We start from the raw sequence: 21,995 nt of genomic DNA, 5'->3' as shown, positions 1-21,995 counted from the left end.
GCATGTATGCAAAACTTATCTGTGGTTCTGGATAATATTAAATCCTCTTGGTAAGAAATCTGAAAAGACTATTCAAGAATTTTTAAAATGGGAACAGTTGTTATGTGGCCAGGCAATGAAATAATTGTAGTAATTTCAGGAATTGATATTTTTTTTTATATTGAATTGATATTGATAGTAGTGTTGGAAACATTTCTTCATTTAATCTCGTTCAAACTTGTAAAATACTATAGAGACCAAAAAAGCAAATGTTAGGAAGTTTATTTTTTGTTTTTCTGGAGGCTTGGGTAGAATGAGTAAGCCAAAATTCAACTGAAATAGTGTGTATAGATTCCTTCCTTCCCCCCTCCCTTAATTATTATATACAGTGGACAATTAAACAGGTTGCACTAGATACGCAGCTTTGCTGCCTGATTTATTGCCCATTTAATTTAATTCACTGAAGGTGACCTTTTTGTATTTCACTACAGAGACAAAAACTTTGCTGGGCCTGGTTAGCCATGCTCATGTTGGAAATTACCCTTGTAAAATGGGCTTGACAATTGTACCCACATGACAGTATGTGAACATTTGAACATTTGCTTACTGGCCTGTCACTTTTGTCAGTTCCTAACTAGAGCTGCTCAGTTTAGGGGTTTGACAGAATTCTTATTTCTCAACAGAGTTTTTACCTGTTGCACTCAAATTGCTTATGTAAGTTAACAGATTCAGCACAGTACAAAAGCCTTTTAGACCGTTAAGTTGGTGAAAATGCAGGACAGTCAGTGTTGTACTCCTGATGTTTGTTTCGGTCTCTGAGCTACAGTGAGATTAGTTTTTGATATATATTCATAGCTTTGAATAGCTAATATGAAACCTATTCTCTCAGGAGAAATGTTACAGAGGAATGATGACTTGGAAGCGGCAATCCCTGAGTGTGCTCTATGGATAAGTTTATAAAGCTGCATGTTAGCCATTTGAACAGGGGAGTGAGGATTGATAAGAAGCACCCGTGCCTTTTGCTGTAATTACTTCTGGGGTGGTGATGGTGTCTGTAGTTGTCTTTTGCCAAACTTGTGTCTCTGGAAGACCTGGGGACTGACCGCACGAGAAGTTTTCGCAAGCTGCAGAAATGTAGGCATTGCCTAAACAAGGAGGACAAGGCTTCTCTCTTTTTGTCCTCTGCCTCGCATTCGTACTTAAGGATGCTAGGCAAAAAGGAATGACTGATAGGCTTTTCGTCTGGACAGATCATCTGTGTAACTCTAGGTTTTCTTTGGTCTTCCTGCAACTCTCAGGTCTTAAGGTGTTTCTTTTTCTTTGAAAGGCTTAACCTGTACAACTTTGAATTGCTTTTTCTCATACTACTGACTTCCAAAAATAAATCTAGTTCACTACCATGAAATACAATATTTTTATTCTGCCTCTCTTTTTTTGTCCAAGCAAGACATCATAGTATAGCAATAATTTTGTTCTGTGTTTTGCTCTGATTTTAGATGCATTCCATCTAATTGATATATTTCAGTTTTCCAATAGAAATTTGACTTTATTTTGATGTTTAGACACAAGCTGAATATTGTCTTTGCATATTAACAAGTATTCTGGAAAGGTATCTGACTTTCATAGCAATAAATTATAACAATGGCTATTTCTACAGTGTTTGTGATAACAAAACTCAGGTAAAAGCCGCTGGAGAGAAGTTTGTCCTTTTCTGCTTATAATAACTTCAGCTATTTATTTTGCCCTCAAGTAAAAGTAAATTTGTGTGTGAGGTAGCAAAGACCCTAGCATTAGTAGGTTTCGGTATTACAGAGAATGTGAGGAGATGCTTTCACTCACATTGGTTTGGTTACGTAGATTTGTAGCTTGTTATAAATAGACATCTCTGAGTATAAAAAATGAAGTGTATAAGCAGCTTTCTTCTAATTTTTGGATAATGCTGCTTTTAGAACTGGTATACGTAAGTGTATCCTGCCCAAAGATACCCAGGAAACATAGCAGTAACCTGCATTAAATTCTGGGAAATGCCACAGATCAAAGTTTTAGAACGTTGCTGTGCATGTTTGCACTACGAAATCCACCCATGGGAGAAAAACAATAACAGCCCCCCCATCCAGCTTCATCCCCCCTAACACCAAAACCACCACTGATCATTCTCTTGAGCTTGAAGTTTTGTTCATGCTTCTGTGTGCTGCAGATGAATGGCATTAGCTCTCTGGTAGTACAGCCACCTGCAGGTGAGCTCTGTCACCCGCGTTCATCTGCTTTATTCCTGTGTTTTCAAGAAATATATACTAATATTTGAAGTGGTAGCAAATAGGAAATATTATCCAGGTTTCATTTCTTGAGAATATTATTCATGGTGAGCCTCTATTACTCAGTCTACAGAGCATAACAGATTTTTGTCCTCTCTGTGAAGAAAAAAATTATAGTGCAAGCTCACCTGAACAGGGGAAAGGTTGTAAATAGGGTTTAATCTTCTCCTTCAAATCCACATGAAATAGAAATGACTGTAAGGAATGGAAGTGACCCTAGGGGAGAGAAGTAGAAGGCAGACGGTTGGGAACTGTGCACCTCTGCATAATGACACTCCTCACAGTATTTCTTTGGAACAGCAGTTACAGATTTTCTCAGCCACAGCAGCACCTTCTCTTCTATGTTATGGGAATTCCTCAAGTCCAATGGTTTCCCAGGTAGGCGGAAAAGAAAATCCCAAATGGTTGTTAGGACAGCAAGCAAGGTGACTCTTGAAGGGTTTTTTCTAGTGCCTGTAATCTCTGTTGTGTCTTGGCTAAATCACATCTATCTTACCGGTGTGACTGCAAGTGCGATATAAAGGCAACTGTGGATTGGAATTGGATCCTGCATCAGTTGCCAAGGCTGGGAATGTGTATGGCTTTCTCAGAGGATGTGTGTTCTGGAAATAAAATACTCAATGGGCAACACTGAAATAATGCTCATTTTAAAACAGTGAGCCAAAATAAATGAATAATTAATACTTGCCCCATTTTGCAGTCTCCTATCCTACCCGCATGTAAGATTAATAAGAAAAGAGTATGTGAATAGCTTATTTTTCAAATAGCTTTAAAAAAATGTTACATTGAAGCTATGCATTTTTTTCATAGAAAAAAATGTAGATTTAGATTTTTCTTGTATGTTAATAAAGTATTTCTCATATTTAAATTAAATACCTATATTTCTTAAATACATGCTGAATTTCAACAAGAAGGTAGAATTCCTCATGTTTAAAATGGGGAAGGATGTAACTTGATCACTGTTGGGAACTTTGAACTTATAGTAGTTGTAGGCTCCAAATTCAAAGATCCCTAAGTCTGCTCTGAGCTGTCCGAAGCACAGATTTCTTACTACCCGCTGAGAAAGATGTTTACAATTACAACTTCACTTACAAGTGTTTTTGTTTTTTAAGCCTGACACTTGTGTAGCTTTGTGAGCAGGAAGATGTAGTCCTGTGTAAGCTTGTATTACTTGCATTGAATTTTTTGGTTATGTGATCAAAATCATATGCACCTTTATGTATAATTTTTCACCGTGAGTGCAGAAGCATGGATTGAAGATTAATCTAAAATTAAAGACTTAGTTCTTGACTCAAGTCTTAGAAATGTTTTAGAGTATTTATTGATTTGCTTTTTTTACAGTGTTTTAGAAGATACGGTGAAACTGCTTCATTTCTAGGCTTGGTAAAATTAGTCCTATCATATTTCAGAAACTTTGTTTTAATTTCAGGAAGTTTTTACTAGTTGGTTTGGAAAGTAAACCTGGAGACTTAACATCCAGTGTGCAAGAAAAACTTTTGTCCTAATAGGAAAGTACTATAATGTCTTATGACTGCTATTTTCAAATTTCTATATTGAAGTCTGTGGGTACATTGGGAAATGGTGTCAGTATTTGAAGGAGATTTGGCCATTCCATCTCCAGTCAGCTCTTCTTCCATTTCCTTTCCCTTCTTTAAATTCCCTCTCCACAATAATGTCAGAGAAGCTGATGTAATTGTCCAGTCTTTACTTTGTAATGTTAGAGTAGAGAGCAGTCACCTTAGTGTATGTATTTTCAAATGAGGGTTGTTAGGAATTGTGAAATGCATCACCAAGGCTGAATTAAGTATATTTATCTGAAAAGAAGCCTTATGGAAGCAAGGCAAGAAGTAAGCATGAGAGTTGTAACTTATGCAGAAGAAGTTAGTTGTCTTTTCCAGCTTAATTGAAGAGGAAGCATGTTTGATGAGTTGTTATCCTTGTCTCACTGTTTCTTTAAATCAGAAATTCTTGAGACTATAATAGCATCTTAAAAAACATGTGAACTAAAACCTCTGGATAACTGCTGACAGAGCTGTATTTTTTCAGATCTTATTAGTACAGTTAGAAGAGATGTGTATTTTAAAAACAAACAAACAAACAAACAAAAAAACCCACCAAAACACACGTTTTGGATTTTGCATTGAGGGATATGATTTAGTACTATTGGTGATAAGTGGGTGGTTTGACTGGATGATCTTGAAGGTCTTTTCCAACCTTGGTGATTCTGTGATGTTGTGATTCTGTGATTCTGTTTGAACAACAAGGAGCAGAATAAACCAAGTAGAGTTTTTCCTCTCTGGTACTGTTCAGCTTCCAGAAATACTTGACTAGCTTAGGAGTTGTGTTATTCAGAACTGGCACACTGTCCTTTGGCTTGGCAGTTAGCTAAGTTCTGGGATGCAGGTATTCTGCCAGGAGAAAACGATCATAGAATGGCTTGGGTTGAAAGCGACCTTGCAGATCATCTACTTTCAATCCTCTGCCATGGGCAGGATTGCCAACTGCTAAATCAGACACCAGATCAGGTTGACCAGGGCCCCATCCAACCTGGCCTTGAATGCCTCCAGGGATGGGGCATCCACAACTTCTCTGGGCAGCCTGTGCCCTGCCTCTCCCCACCCTCTGAGTGAAAAAATTCCCAATCTAATCTACCCTCTTTTAGTGTAGAACTTCCTCCTTGGCCTGTCACCCTGATCATGTAATAATTGGTCTCCCTCTTGTTCATAAACACATTTTAAGTACTGAGAGATAGCAGTGAGGTCTCTCATCATCTCCAGGCCAAACACTGTCAGCTCCCTCAACCTTTCTTCTTGGAGAGATGCTCCAGAGGATTCCCAACCTGTACGGGTCTTAGCTTGCTGTGACCCAAGTGCAGCACCTTGCATTTTGCCTTGTTGAACCTCTTGAGATTCACATGCGATTATGTGAGTCAGCTGGTTCTTTGATCGCTGGCTACTGTTCCTTGACCACTTCTTAATAAAATATGAAGACTTCCTTCTCTAGCTGGGAGTGTAACAACTTTAGTAAGGAAATCCTTGCATACAGATCTGGCTTTAAGTCCCATGTTCTTCTCCCCTATAATTTTTAATATATAGTATATTTTTAATACAATAATTTTTGGCCTTAAAAGCTTTCTTATTCTGACACCTGCATAAAGCATAAGGGGCTATTAAACCAGTAAAATGCCCCAGGTTTTGCAAACAAACACTTCTGCCATTTAAATCTTGGTTATTTTCTGTGAATCAATTCTACCATTGGCTTTTACAAATGATTCAGTGACTTGCTAAGCAGCTTCTGTTGCTTCAGCTATGTGAGTGTATTAACGAGCACTTTTATCACTTAGCGGGGAAAAAAAAAGGTTTAATAAATTAATATAAAAATAATCAAGTCAGCAAATTACGTGAGTTATTTGACTGTCTACGTGGTTGGTCTATTTTTGGAAGAAGCCTCAGAATCTTTTAGAAAGATATTTGGAGAGAGAGAGAGAGGGAAAATTATTTTCAGAAGGAAATAAAAATGGTAATTTTCATAATTTGTTTTAAGATTTATACTGAGAATAAATTATTCTATGGTAGCTTAATCTTTGCAGAGGTGAAGATCTAAAATTGTTATTGTGGGTATGGCATATGTTAAAAGCATTTCATTCAAGGATTTCTTCATGGTTTTTGTTCAAAATGTAGACTGACATACCTTGTCCATTGTTATGGCTAAATTAAATTTCACTTTGACAGCTGACCACAAAGTCACTCTTCTGGGGACTGTTTTGTTCTTAGAGTGAATGTGACATGAGGAAAATGGTTTGTCTGTGAATATTATTCCTCGTAGATTTTTTTGTTCTTACAAATGTGCTTTAAAGGGCTTCAAGAATTTTGAGAAAACTGCTTTTTTTTGTCATTCTCTTGACTTTTTCATTCCTGTGTGAAAGCTGTGAAGTGCTGAAAGGATAGATTTTCCTTGATTAACGTAGCCTTTGAGGTTCTTAGCTTCTTGACGCCATATCCCTAAAGATTCTTTTCTTTCTTTCCCCTTTCCTCTCTTCTTTCTTTTTTTTTTTCTTTTTGTTCCCCTCCATGATGCAGGAATAAATAGGTACATGCTTCCTAAGAAAAAGAGATGCCCCAAAATAGCAAGGCTAACATGTCCCCAGCTTCAAAAACAAGGTTTATCTCTTCTCTCTCTTTATTCCTTTTCACTCACACGTTTTAAAGGACTATTTACTTGTTAACAGAAGAGATTAATTGCTTATAATGAGCATGTATCAGGGAAATAGGATGATGACTCTTGCTTGGGTAGAGCTCTGTTGTAGGAAAAATTTCAGAAGTAAGAAGAAAAGCTGAGAGTTACTGATGCTGAAATGTTCGTAAAATAATGTATTTGTTTACTATTAGATACTCTGGTTTTGCAAATGTAAGAAATACCAGATCCGTGAAGACAGTATGACATAATTATAGAAACTTTATTAAGTGTAGCAGCACTTTTCTCTGTTTAGCTTTCTGAATCGTCTATAGACCTTTGCATTTAGAATGGCTTTAAAAATGAATTAACTCCATTGAATCAAAAACATGGAGGTTTTTTTTCTATTGCTTTATACTGAAAAAGTAAAAACATGTCTAATCTTTTTTCCATTTGGAATAATATGAACAACATCAAGTAAAACAATGAAGACTATCACTATTAATTTTTTTTAACTGACTTCGGTGTTGGAAAGGCATTTAAATTTCCAGTTTTCACTTCATGCTCTTGACAGTAGGAATGTCTGCTGTTAACTATGTAAGTGTACAAAGGTACTTGCAAGGTCATGGAGTAAACTTTGCAAGATTAAATCTCCTTGCTTAAAAATATGCGATAGTATTTAGTCTGAGCTGTGGGTTTGCAGAGCTCCTTGCTAAGAGATGTATGTCTAAAGCTGATGAGGGAATGTGAGCCCCTCTATTGAAACACTAATAAAAATAACTCTTACCTATTGTTGCAGGATTACTTCGGCTTGTTTGATAGCATATATCACTGCTATCCTGCAGCTGGAGCTGACGTGGTTTCTGTTGTGCTGATAGTGATAAGTCTAGTAAACGTGACTAAGAATTTAATTGTATACGGTACCGAATTTAATTAGCCAATAAATTTGCTTTGATAGTGTCTTCCTTCATAAGTACAAAGATGCTATTTATATGTCTGATCTATGTCCTGAGTTTTCTCCCATATTCCTTGTCCCTGAAACATAAATTCTCCAAGTACTGCCTTTGTGTAGGTGAATGCACTTCTTATGCAGAATTAATCTTACATTCAGATGTCCTTACAAGATAGAGGGGGTTAGCAGCAGTTTGAACCTAGGCCAGGATCTAGACCTTCTCAGGACTATTGCTATGTACAGACATGTAGAAAGCCCCAGATATCAGTACCAAAGCAGATGTAATGTCTGTCTTTTTCACTGTATTTTCAAAGCAATATCATCTTTACACAAAGAGAACGTTTCAGATTAAAAGCTTTCAATACTTGGAATAGGATCTCTGTTGTAGGTAATCTAAGCTGGTTGCAAAGGTGTCTGCGAGACTCCTTTGGATTGATCTTAACCATGTTGGAATAAGATCACATTGCTCCTCAATACTGCCCAATTTTTAAATGGTCAGAGAACACAAATAAGGAGGTTTCCACTCAGGGATCTCCCTTTCTTGCTCCTTGAGTAGTTGAGACAGAATGTCGCAATGGGTCTTCTCTGGCAGCTCTCTGATGTTGTATACAAAGCTCATTTCTGATATGAGGAGTGCAGTGGTGGGTCTTTAGCTTAGTTCTTTCCTTTATCTTTATTTTTTTCCTCTGCTTCTGGGTAGTCAGTGAACCTGTCTTCAAGAGAAGAATGTGCAGCTATCCTAGCATGGGGTTCTTGCAAATGAATTTGGTGTTGCACAGCTCAGCAGCAGAACAGGAGATGTGCTCCTTGCAAGGCTAACGATATATTCAAACAAGGAAGCTGCCTTTTCTCATGGTACTGCTCAGGCTTTGTCTAGAATGCAATTATCACAGTTTTGATCTCTGGATTGATTTAGTTTTATAGTTAAAACTTTTCTCACTCAGGTATATTTATGCTTGGTTTTGCTTTGCCTTATTACTGTCTGTGTTGACTAAATGATGACCATTTCTTTTGCTATTACAATCGGTAGCTCACTGCAGAGGAAAAAGCTGCAGCTATCAGGTAGACATTAAAGAAATGTTTCTCGGTTTAATGTTCATCTTGTCAAGCCTTTTTTCTCATGGGGTCAAAAGCTTCCTTTGTTCTTTTGCACATTTCAGGAATTGGGCTCCATAGCAGTGACACTTGCTGCTGAAGGTGGGCTTACCTGACTGCAGCTGTCCCTGGAGTAGAACTCACTGAGGACATGAATAAATGAGGAGGCTTTTCATATCTGCGAGAAGCTTACAAAGCAGCTTGCACTTACTGACAGTCGTTGCTTAATTGGTTGAGATTTAACTCTAACCCTAACCCTAAGACAACATTTATTCAAGCTTTTTCTTCCCAGTTTTTATCTGAGAGTTTTCTATCATTAATAATGTTCTGAAATACAAGCCTGTGTATGTACATATATAAGGAAGCAAGCGAGAAAAATGCTTGTTTAAATGAAATCTAACAAAACGGGGGGAATTAAGTTTGCTTGGAATTCTATCAGTTGTGGTTTTATTAGGGGGCAGTTGAGGGCTTGGAGTCCAGCTGCGCTCTATAATTCTGGGGCTGTTATCTCATATCTGCCTGTCTTTAAAACAGATTTATTTTTTCTTTATCTCTGTTACATATATGATTTTTTTTTTAATAGTAGGGAGTATACCAGTGTGTTAGGAAATGCCTTTCTTTCCTTTGTTGGAGTCTGGTGAGATTAGCTTTGTTTGTAGCTATACTTCGTAGCTATACTCTGGTGATTCCATTTCCTCAATATAGAGCCTTATGAGGAAATAAACTCTTAGAAATCTTTTCTGGAGGAGGGAAAAGAATTTCAGGGATGGCTTGGAACAGATTTTTTTGTCTGAGGTGCATTGTGCTTCATTTTAAATGACTTACTGGTGCTTCTTCACTGATGGTGGATCTTAGTTTCCTGTGCTCCCACAGCTCTCATTTCTCAGCCACCTGCGTGCTTTCTGTTGATCAAGCCATCTTCTGCATTCTCATGAGATAATTAAGCTGCCATGAATGTCTCCTGGTCTGGTGGCTTTTCTTCTGTTAGGAAGTTTCTGGACTAGATAACTGCTTCCAGGTATAAAAGAGTTTAAAAAAGATGAGTTATACGTTCCACACACTACATTTCTCAAGCTTTGGATAACGCTGCTGCTGATGGATAGGTTTTTTTTCTTGTCAAAACAACACTCCTTTCTTGGTCCCATTCCAACGTGGGACAATAACAAAACTAATTCATCGTTTCTGTACTGATTTCCAGTAATCTGTTATTAATACTTGCATTCAAGTAAATATAAGTGGAGATGACAGATGTAGAAACTGTTGCATTCAAATCCCAATGGAGTAGTGAAGTGTAGAAAAATGGCTAGGAACTGTAAAGTATAGCCTTTTGCTAAACCTAATGACAGCATCTAACTTGCTGATGAAAACACATTATTGTGAATGTCAGTGCACAAAGTATTGTTTAGACAGTCTGCAGTGGTGATTGCTAAGGAAATATCGAAAGCAATAACATATAGAACAAAAATCTTCCATTGGTTTTGATTCAAATATGTTATCACTTGTGTAGTATCGTTCCACACAGAGAATCTCATTCAGTATGGCAGGCTTGCTTTCACTTCTAATGTCTTAAATACTATGGATCCTGACATATGTTTTGAGTCTAAAACCCAATATTATGGCAGTATGAAATGGAAGAATCTTTGAATTAGTTAAGTTGTGGGTTTTTATTTTAATTTTTTTTTTTGGTAGGTGGAGTTTATAAGGCTCCATCTATCTTTTAATTACTGGTGAAAGTTCCTGTTCTGAGGAGCATTACTTTAGACAGTAATAATTAGTGGAAGCATTTAATTAAATGGAGTGTCTGGTTGAATCCTTTTTACCTCTGGAAATCAAGCAAGTCAAAGGAGGCTGCTTTGTCTTGGTCACTAATTAAAAAAAAAAACAAACCAACAAAACAACAACAACAAAAAACATTAGTAACTTCTTCAGGATGGATTTTATAATCCTGTTTAAGATCTGTTAAAGTACTGTTTATCTGTAAAATCTTTAAAAAACTATATAGTACTGTATGGTATAACTGTTATTTTTAAAAAAGAGAAGGATAGCAACTGTTAATGTTTTATTTATTTGTTTTAAATGAGTTTTACTTGTAAGAATTGCATTTAGCAATGGTGTTATGGTGGAATGGTAGAAGAAATAATGGGGACTCTGGGCCAACCCGATTTTATGAGGTTAAAATAGCATAACTGTGCACTATTATTTGTGACATGGACTTGGTCAGAGTGGACTGGACCAAGCTTTCACAATGCTGGACCTGTGCAGAAACAGAGATGGCTGTGGAAAACATAAAGAACCCAGTGTTTTACCAATTTTTTTCTCTCTTCAGCAAAAGAGCTCGTTCAGTTCCTTAGCTGCCTGAGCACAAACACATAAAGCAAGAAGAAACAGTGCAAGAAAGAAAATTCTGTATAGGATTTCATCTAATAAAATAGAACAAATCACCCCCATCCTCTGCCCCACCCCTGCAAAGCCAAAAGGAAATAAAACAGTAACAAACTAACAATTCTTAGATGAGCTCTTACAGTGGATATGTTGTGTGCTGCTAGGATGAAATTTTTTGAAATGTTAATCTTTGATAACTAAGTCATGCACAGTGCTCTTTTCTGTCATTTTGAATTTGTGTTCCTCTCTTTGGTTCAATAAGCCCTTCAAAGTGCTATCAAATGTGAGGAAGTATTGGGAATTTTTTTGTGAGAATATTAAAACCTCAAGTTGTTGGTTTTATTTTCATGCTTCACTGTTCATTTGGAGCATCTGTTATATACAGATCTGCTGTTTTATATTACTTTTACTGTGATAAACATAATGGATGAAATACGCTAAATCCAACCAATCTGAATATTGCTGGTGTAGTTATCTTTTGTTCTCTATTCTCTCTCCTTGACTCCTCCACCTTGCTTGCAGTGGATAGCTCACTTTTTTCCAGATCAATTTTGCATTACAACAAAGTCAAAATTTTTATTTTGTCTACATCACCGATCCCTCGTCTTTTCCCACATGTCCTGCAAAGCCACCTCTTCCTACGGAGGCTGAGGAAGGGTTCTGAAGTTAAGACACAAAAGTGATCAGAAATAAATGCTTTGAAAATTTCATGTTCTTTATGTGGCAAAATAGTCTGTTAGCAGAAAGAGGTGATATATTTTTTCTGTCTTGAAAGAGCAGAACACAGGGTAATAGAGGAAGAGGAGAGCTGAGGCTGCCGTATTTCTTCTGCTGCCCTATTTAAAAGCAGTAGTGACCTCTAATGCTTCTTCCTGGCGTGGCTAAACACTGACCATTCTCTGCTTTGCTGGAGGGTACTTCCTTCCCTTCCAATTTGTTTTGACTAGGGAGTACGTAATATAGATGTAAGGATTTGTACTGAAACAGGGACAAGGAAGGTGGTAGATGTTTGGTGGCTGTATGACTAGTAGACTTTATTCAGTGGCTTTATGAGGCGGTATCAACCTTCCTATTTTCTGAATTCATGGGTGGTTAACTCAAGTAATGCTTAAAGGTGGGTACTTGTGATGTGTTCTTTCAGCAGTAAAGGCATGCTTAAATGAAAAGGAATTATTTGTCTCTAAACCCATAACACAGACAAATCCATCTAAACCACATTGTGCTCCAACACAATTTTTCCATATTCCTTTTAATGCTTTCAGAGAACAGCCTTGTGCATCTTCAGATGTGCTACTGGATTGGTAATAATTATCTGCAAGCATGTAGTGTTCTTAAATGCTATTCTTTCTTGGAAATACAAACCCAGGAGAATGTCATTTGTATGCAACCACAAGATTATATGCAAATACTCTGCACTTGGACCTGGTTGTGGTGATCCCTCACCTTGTAACATCTGGTATTCGCTTTTGTAATTTTTTGCTTTTAGGTGTGAAGGGGAGTCCTGCAAAGTGCTGAACACAGCAGCCAGCTGTCTCAACAGCAGAAATTATTAGGAACGTGAAACCTCAATCAGCATTTCTCTTCTCTGCTTCCTCTGCGAATATTTTAATGCCTGTGTCCTATTTTGTAGGCTCATGTGCAAGTCTGGACCTTAATATTCAAAAGTCTTTGTTTATGTAAATGATTATCTTTATTGACATCTCTTTCTGCTGGCCATCAGCTGGTAAATGAAGATTCATTGTAAACACCAAGCCAAATTTTTGCTCTGTTATGAAACCTTTCTGATTTTCCATTTTTTATCTTCATTATTTTTTTGAAAAACAAAACCAAAACAACGCAGTAAACTATCTGGCTTCTGCTGATAAGGTCAGAAATGATCGCTATCACACAAAGGAAGAGATTGAATATTGTTGAAGTCAGAGAGCTTACATGATGAGAGAAAAGGCTGTGATTACAAAGGTGCAATGATGGAGACTTGCCAGGCTTCAGAATTGAAGAAAAGGTTCTTGGAGGTAGACCTGGTAGAAGAGTATGTAAGCTACCCAGCTGTAGGCAATGAGAAATAGGGGTACCATGGAAACTAGAGTGTATTAAAAGCTATGGAAGAAAGATGATAAAATGTTAGAGTGCAGGGATGATGATATACTTCTGTTATTTCTAATAAGTAACCTGTACTTGCATTCATTTTGGATCTGTAATCTTTAAAAAATCAAAGCTTTCTTTAATAGAGTTCAGAAATAGCTGATTCTGTAGTTAATAGTGTATCTGGTCACCGAACTGCCAAATATATGCTGAGCTTAGTAGTTACACTGTGATTTCTTTTCCTGTAATGGAAAGAGCAGGAATGGCTTTCATAAAAACTTTGTATTGTTTTTCTTATTTGTGACACACATGGCCTTTGGCATTCACAACTTGGGCTTTCCACGAATACAATTCATTGGTGAAGTTAAATGTTCTGATATTTGTAGGAATTAGGATGGTGTCGTGTGAATAAAGTGTTTTTTGGATAAAAACATCATATTTTTTTGGATTGTAATGGAAGTACTTCATTTTGGAAGTCTACATATAATTTGATAGGCTAACAGTGTGATGTGCTTTCTTCTGCGTGAGCTTCCTGCTGAAATTGGGATTAGGGTGTTAGTTCAATGATGCAATGCACAATGAACCCTGCTCAGTATATTTGGAAGGCTAAAATGCATCTTGGCTTTTATCCAGCAAAATAGAGTCCGCTTGATTTTAAACCACCATAAATGGTATTTGTAAGAAATTATTGCATAGATTTAGGTACTTGCAGATTATAAAAAAATTAATTATAAGTACATTGTTATAGCTTTCAAAAATTTTATTAAATTCTTGTGTTCTGTTGTCATTATTCCAAAGGAATGAATATATTATATGCATCTGCTTTGTTCACTAATAATATACAAGCAACTCCAAGTGATGCTGTGGCTATTATTCATTTCTACCAGGTGCTTGAGGTTAGGATGGTATAAAGCTTTCATTTAAGATACTGAAATCAAGGGCTGGTTATTTGTCATGCTTAAGGATCTCTATCTTGATCTGCAGTCAAGTTCTATCTTTTAAATAAATATTGGCAATATAAACTTTCCAAAGAAATATTAGATATCTGCCATAGTAAGCTTGAGATGTGCATACTGAAAATAATGTATTTTACATTTCTTGAATCACAGAGTAAGGGTAGTGGAAAAGAGGGAGGAGGGTTACTTATTTTGTACTGTGTTTGGAGAGGTTTATCTTGATTACTGTGATCGTGGGTGCGGGAAGCAGAGATACCCACTCAGATGTTTTAGACAGTTTGTTTTAAATGGGTATTCTTCCTTCTTGACTCATTGTGGGTTTTTTGTGGTGGTTTTTTTTTTTTTTTTTTTTTTTTTAATCCTGTTAAATATTTTACGTGAGATCTAAAATATTAACTTACAAATAATGATACTCCATTCTAGGGGAAGATTGCTGTCCCTGCTGAGTAGACTGCATAAAATAGGGGACATATAGCACTTTTTAGAATGGAATTCCAGTAGTGCAGAGATTGTTTTACCTCTGGACTCGATAATAAAGGAATAATTTTAAATAAATCGGTGTTCTGTTCATATGGATCACCAGGTGAGAACAATGGGACACTTAATGCACAATAGTGACAGGTGATCGTTATGATGCTGCTAAAGAATTTGTGCTTCAATACCCATGAGAATCACAGAGGAGAAGGCACATTCAGGTTTGTTCCAAGGAAAACAATTGCCAAAAAAAAAAACAAAAAAAAAACCAATACACCTGTGATCAAAAATAGTTAAATATTAGGAGACAAATAGGATGGGGAAGAGGATGGACTGGAAGAAATACCAAACTAGAAGACCAGCAGCAGGGAACTAGAGATGTGGACTAGAGATATAGGCCTGCTATGGGACAGGAGATGCTTGTTTTGATTGTAGTAATTAGCAATTGCGTGACTGATAGCAGAGCTTACTTTTGTACATTTTACAAACATATGGGATTATTATTTTTTTTTTAAACAAGAAGTTTTGCAGTGGTACAATGCTGTTGCCAAGAATTCTTCACATTTTTTTCATCAGAAAACTTTGATACTAACACAGAAATATAACTTAACAGTAACTACTGAACAGCCCTCTCTGCAGCATGTGAGAAGGTAACCTATGAAATAAGATGGTCTTGGATTTAATACACATTGTCTGTTATGACGTATGCAAAATCTGCAATATGATTAACTGCAGTGAGATGGGATGTAATTGGATTTATTTAGATGGTTGTCCAGTGATAATTAATTAAATTTCGTATCGGAATTCTGTTACAGGTTTCGCTGTGAGATTTGAATTTATTAATTCTATTTTAAGTATCAAGTTTTGGTGATGGTCATTGCTGACATGCAAGTCCCTGGCTGAAGTCTGTGCTTGTTTATTGTTTTGCTTTAGTTCTCGTTTCGTTAATTACAGCAGTATGGCAGCCTCATGAAATTACATTTAATGAAACTATGTTCCTAACAATAGCATTACTTTAATTGGACGTGAAATTTCTGTTTAAAAGAGTGACTGGAGGTGGTGTGGTGTGGAGATTGATATCTCAGTTGTTTAATAATTTGTTTGGCTTTGCATTGGTTAACCAATGAATAGAAACATTCATTCTAGATGTTTATTTGCATAAGACTGACGTTATAGGTTTGCAATGGAGATGAGAAGTATATTTTTCTGAAGAAAGCTTTGTGGAAAACTTTCAATTTTTGGAAAGCTTTATAGGAGTAAGGTATTTTTTTTTTTTTTTTTGTGGTTGTTTCTTTTATTTGGCTACACAGAAATTATTTTCATAATTTGTTTGAACTCCAGATAAAGGACAGAGAGCAACTGCATCAATGGAAGAAGCATCTGAAAGAAATATCAGCCAATGGCAATGAATTTTACAGGCTTTATGCACTGTATTGAGCCAGCCTACAAAATTCGTTTTCATTTTCCTATCTCTTCCATACTGTTCTCCCACTCCTCTCCGTTAGTATTGCTTTGAAGTATATAATGTATTTGAACATATACCTTTTTGTGTAAGAGAATGAGATGCTGGATATCAGTGTAGCAGAAAGAGCAGAAAAATGGGGTTGGCCAGCTTCTTCGATTGGTGTTCTAAACATCTGGTGTGAAAGAAGGAAATCTGAAAAATGAACTAGCAAACAGCAGTGTGGATGAGTATACTTAACATTATTGTATTGAAGTTGTTTAACTTTCTGTCTTATATATAGAAATGCCTGATTTATTTTTCTGTATTTCTAAATCTTTCTCCCTTCTCAATTTCTCTTGCCTTCTAAAAATCTCATTTACAAGGTTTTTAAATGACATCCTGAATCCTCAGCTTGTATTGACACCAGTAAGGCCTTAACAGCTATTGACTATTAAAATATACTTCAATTTTAAATACTCTTTTTTAGGATAAATCTACTGAGTGAAATGAATACTCAGATTCCTTCCCTAATTCCTTCCCATAATTAATAATTTTGTCATGTGCCTTCTGTGTGCCTTTTCAGTAACCACGGCTCACCTTAATACCAGTGTTTGACATTAGAATCCTCTCTAGAGAGGAAGAAAATCATTCAGAAATGAGCTGGATAAAGGTTATTAAACCAACGCTTAAAATTCTAGTCCTGCACGTTTTCCTTTACCCCCTAATTAAATGCCAAGAACAGTAATGTGAAATTTTCAGTGTATGCATATAATGAATATACCTTTATCAAAGGGAAAAATAACTAGAGAGAAGTGAAACTTTTCTTTCCAGCACTCATATCCTCTTGCTTGTATGTGTTCAGAATGTTGTTCTTCAAAGATAAGGAAAGAAATCTTGTCAAAGTAATCTAAAACTGCATCGTGAAGTCCATGATTCTTTTCTAACTCTGTGTTTTGTGAGTCAGGTTTTCAGTTTAAGTCATCTTACTGACTTCGGTAGTAAGTATTTGTATAAGTAAAGGCAAAGTGCATAAGTAAAGTTTATAAGGTTGGGTCGATACTGTGTGCATACATCACCACTTACAAGCCTCTCATTTGTCAGATGACTTGGAATACTGTGGAGTATTTGAGTATCAATATGAATGATATGTGGAACAGCTTATTTCCTTAATGACGGAGGTCTCTGAAGTGCAGCTCTCAGTTCCTGGGAGGTGGTTGTCCCGTTCTGCTCTGCTCTTGTGAGACTGAGCTGCAGTGCTGATTTCAGCTCTGGGCTCCATTCTGAATGGAGCAGGTTTGGAGGAGGGCTGTGAGCGTGATCACAGGGCTGCAGCACCTCTCCTGCAAAGAAAGAATGAGAGTGTTGGATTTGTTCAGGCAGGAGAGGGCTCCAGAGGGAGATCTTACCTAGTGGCCTTCCAGTGCTTCAAGGGGGCCTACAGGGAAAGTGACAATGGAGTCATTATTAGGGAGTGACAGGACAAGGGGTAATAGCTTTACAGTACAAGAAGGTGTGGTTATATTAGACAATAGGAAGAAATTATTTGTGCTGAGGAATTTACTTTAATTCTGAAGGAAAAGACTGCACACAGCAGCATTTTGCCTTACCTTACTTATCCCCACCTGTTTCTAAAGCTTCTAAAACACCATATATATTGGTGGGAAATAAACTAAATTTTAATCAGTAGAATTTAATGTGCTTAGTCCTGTTCTCTTTACAAGTAGGAGATGCTGACATCTGCAAAGCAGTGATAATTTGCAGTGTTATCGTTCTCACTTGCAGTGCATGATCCTGATGAGGTCAGGTCCTTTCAATTAGCAAAATGATGGTGTTAAATCCTTCATTATTATGCTCTTTTTGCCAGACTCTGCTGTCAATTTGTAGAATATTATATAAGTTGGCCATTAAAGCCTAATTCTTTCTGTAAAAATTTAACACAAACTTATTTTCCCAATTGAGAAAACCATCTGCATCTTCTTTCTAACCCATTTTCTCAACTTCATGTGTACCAAATTAATACTTTGTAGAAGTATAAAAGGTCTCTGGATCTTTGGTCTCTTGTGTGGCTTTTTCAGTGAACTTTGCATAATCTTTTATTAAATGATTTAACTCTCAGAAGTGGTGCACAGCTAGTTCAACTTAGCTGAGTACAGGTGCTGTTTTGGATATTTAGTGCTTACTGGAAATTTTTCAAATAATTATAACATCTCTAAAAGCTTTAGAATCCCCAGAGTGCAATTATACTGCACTATTACTTGTCCATAGTAACCAATACTCTTTGCTCCTTTGAGGTAAGAAAACCAGGCTAACTTGTAACAACCATGGACCAATCAGTTCAGTGGAGATCACTTAATGTTGGTGCTTTTTTTGCCTACTCCATTCTGTAATACTGCAATGTAAAGAAAAAGTTTTTTATTATTAAATTCTAGGGAGTGTTGTTCTAAGGTAGAGAACCATGTTTGATGATGAACAATTTGTTCTCTATCAGCCATTCGAAAGCTCTGAATGCATCTTTTATTTTTGTAAGAGAAGTTTTCTGCAAAATCTCTGCTGAGATGCTTTCTTTCAATGACATTAAAAAAAAAAAAAAGCCACCAACTAAAAATAAGTCTGCTAGGTGCCAGCAATCACAAAATAAGCAGGATCTGAGTTCACGTGGCTTGTCATCATGTGAAAAGGGCTGTAGCTCCAGAAGTTAGTCATATTCTTATTATGCTTTTTTCTTCTATGATCTTTGTCCTTGCATTTCAGTTGTTTCTTGACCTCATCCCTCTGCTGCTCCTTCTCCATATCTCCATGCCCTGAAGTTTTCTTGCTTGTCTGCTATGATTCCTATATAATCTTCGCCTCTGTTATTTTTGTCTTTCTGTTATTGTTGGTCTCTGACCATCAAATCTTTCTGACAGGCTGTTAATTCATTGCTTTCCTAAAAGGAAAAGAGGGCAGTAAGAAAAGTTCCACTTGGAATAATGGATAAATATCTGTGAGTAGTTGGTGTGCTGTTATGAAAAGAAAAATGGAACAAAAGAAAAAAAAGGCAAGAGCTGTCACATCTAAGATCTATACCTAAAGGAGAATTCCTCGATCAAGATATTACTGCTTCGAATCTCAAAGACAAGGAGGAGCAGACTGGCCAAAGAGATATTCTTGAATATTTTTGCAGTGGGATTTGGGCAAAATTAAAGCTTCTATTAGTACTGAATGGAGAAGAGAAAGGAAAATTAATATTGTGTACTGAGTCCATCAGTAGGTTTGTAGCAAATTTTTAAAAACCTTTAGTCAGAGAAAGAAGGAAGGAAGTTTGTTAATTTTGACATTTTATAGAAATTTTGTGTTATTTCATTGGCTTTTGATCTAAAACAAGTTAAGGTAATGCATAGACTTTAGGAGTAGAAGATAATAGTCTCCTAACGGGGATTATTTTCAAGTGCTACTCATGAGTCCATCTCTGATTATGTAGAACTGCTGTTCATTGCTGTTGTTGTGGACTTCTTGTAGTTTGGGTCCAGGAGCACGTCTGGAGGGTACACTGTGGATCAGAAGGCAAGTAACCATAGGAGTAAGCTGCCATATGAACTTTCTCTGTACAGCTTTCTGCTGAGATGCAAATGTCTCTGATGATTCCAACTTCTATCCCGCACGTGCTTAATACTCTTCTTTTAACCTAATCAATTATCTAGTCCAGAAGTTATTGAAAGAAATGGATGTTCAAATTTTTATGAGTGAATCTATGTTTGCCTAAAGAAATGTAAGGCTTTTGTAAGGCTAAAGAAATGTATTTCCCTTTATGCACTAGGAATGCACTCAGCTGCAAGCAGTCCTCTCCAGTCACCTCTTAGCTTGAAAACTTGTCAATTAAATGCTCTAAGAATGCTCCTTCATGCACTTATTTTGATTACATTCTTGGGTTTTGCCCCTATCTCATCAGCGTGTGTTTTTGTTTCACTGAAATGTAATTTTGAACATGGCTCAATAAATACCAGCCATACTATCACACCTACTGATGTCCCCAGGAAACTGCTGTGATGTTATTGCTATGGCTTCTTTACGCTCCTGAGCTTCGAGTTGTTCTGTACAAAAATACATAATTATACCTAAATTGGTCCTGATTGTCAGCTCAGCTTTTACATTCTCTAGTTTTACTGAAACTTATGCTACTGCGTAAAATTAAATTTACTGGTAAGCATCTTTTGTGATTTCTGCCATGCTGCCATTTACTCTTTGGAGTGGTTCCCGTTAAATGAATCTACGCCTACTGAATTACCTATATTGAAATTTGTCTGAATCCTGTTAGCTTGTTAGTTGTCTTAGAACTCTTAATATCACATATTAAGCTTGAGGTTTGCTAATGCTGCTGCTTGTCTGCAGCAATTATATTATTTCAGTGTTTCCATTACGCTTCTCATCTGCCTTTTGCAGTCTCAGCTGAGGTATGCTGTATTGTTCCATACTTATCAAGAATCTGACATAGCAAGTTTAGTTCCCAAAGGCAAATTTTAGCCAGAATGACAGGTCTTCTTATTAAGAGACTGTTTTCAAAGAGCACAGAAAACAATTATAGAAAAAAAGTTGACAGTTAAGAAAATCTAGAGTTTTTGTTTGTTTTGTTTTTCCCCATAAGCATGGTATTTAGCAATAACCAATTGAAATACTAAGTTAAACTCATGCAGACTGTATGCGTGTGCTGCTTTTGTATTCAGTTAAATGTTTTTCAAACTGATAAATTGGATAGGAAAAATTTGAGGAGTCATGCTGTGTTTCTTTCCTAGTTTAACATCTACGAATATAAAAACTCAAATTTTATTTTCTTAACTAAGTATACAGAATTTTGCATACTGAACCTTGAACTTTAAAGGTTTATCTATTTCTTCATTTTAAGAATAGCTTGTTTCCTTTCTGCATGTAGCATATTGTAATACTAATTTTTGAATCATCCTTTACCCAAGACTTTACACAAGTGTTGTTACTATGTTCTGCCCTTTTTGTCATTATCATTGTTTAGTGCAGCAGGAAAGGTGCCATTTTTACTACTGCTTTTTGTCTGTTTAAATTTGCATCCTTTGCTTAGAATCAGCTTCAAAGGTGCACAAGAATTGACAGAACCTGTCCTGCTTTTCAATATTTGAATGTGTGCCTATATTCATATTGTTCTGCTTTGTGATCAAATGGAAAAGCTCCACTGCACTGTCACTGCTGTTGATATCTTAGGAGCGTTAAAGATGAAAAACTGAGAAATGACTTTTCTTTAAAAACATATTACTTATACAAATTACTTATACAATGTAAAATTTGAGAAAGGCTCTGATCCTGCAAGAAGTGCTTATTTTTGTTGCACTGATATCTGTATTAATTTCCAATGTTCTGTCTGCTTTCACATTCAAACTAAGAAGCAGCTCTCCTTAGTATTTCTCTGCTTCCTACTAGATGTTTGTTGGATTAAGAGAAGGTATTTAATTGCAAGTAAAGCCTATCTGCCTTTTCTTAAATCTTTTTATTATAACATTCTTTGTTAGCATTAAGAAAAAAAAGCTGCAAACATTGATTATAAAACATCAATAAAGTGATCTCTTAATATGATGAGTGAGAGGTAAAGTAACAAAGTGTGGAGATATGGTACAGTTCTTGTAACTACACTTCCAATTTTGCTCAATTCTTGCAGTAAGGAGAATGGTGGATACAACTGTATGTTGTGCATCTTTCACAGTAACCACCAGGTGTAAATACCTCATGTGTTTTCCTTAATATGGATTAAGGCATACAGAGTAAATCAGTTTAAAACAGTACTGAATTATTTTTATAAAGAAAAGCTGGTCCTCTTAATTTTTGTTGTTAAATACAGCGTGCACCATGCACTGAATGCTCGTCTCCCTTCCTTGGATGGCAGTGGTAATGTTAAATTAATAGGCATTGTGGACAAGATATGGAGTCAAATTTACATAATTAGTGTGCGCGGTTGCTTTGAGCTTTTTTTGCAAAGGAAACCTGTTAGTAATGAAGGTCTGTTCTGGTCATGTAGAGAACATCTTAGCCTTCTAATAATTTTAATTCCTTTACCTTCCCTCCCCTTTCCATCTTTCAGTGTAATAATGTCCGTTTGTTTACAGAGATAATGTTCCATTAAAACTAGCTGTTTTAAAGCTACA

At 36.3% G+C, this 21,995-nt stretch overlaps 1 protein-coding gene across 5 annotated transcripts in view; it reads left to right on the top strand.

The window, feature by feature from the left end:
- Positions 1–21,995, top strand: part of FHIT (fragile histidine triad diadenosine triphosphatase) — a 506,430-nt gene that overhangs the window by 36,574 nt on the left and 447,861 nt on the right. The gene's annotated exons all lie outside the window — the stretch shown is intronic.

Source organism: Tympanuchus pallidicinctus, unplaced genomic scaffold (assembly GCF_026119805.1).
Source record: "Tympanuchus pallidicinctus isolate F22 unplaced genomic scaffold, pur_lepc_1.0 scaffold17, whole genome shotgun sequence".
Classification (NCBI taxonomy): Eukaryota; Metazoa; Chordata; class Aves; order Galliformes; family Phasianidae; genus Tympanuchus; species Tympanuchus pallidicinctus.
This window is presented reverse-complemented; position numbering and strand designations above follow the sequence as displayed.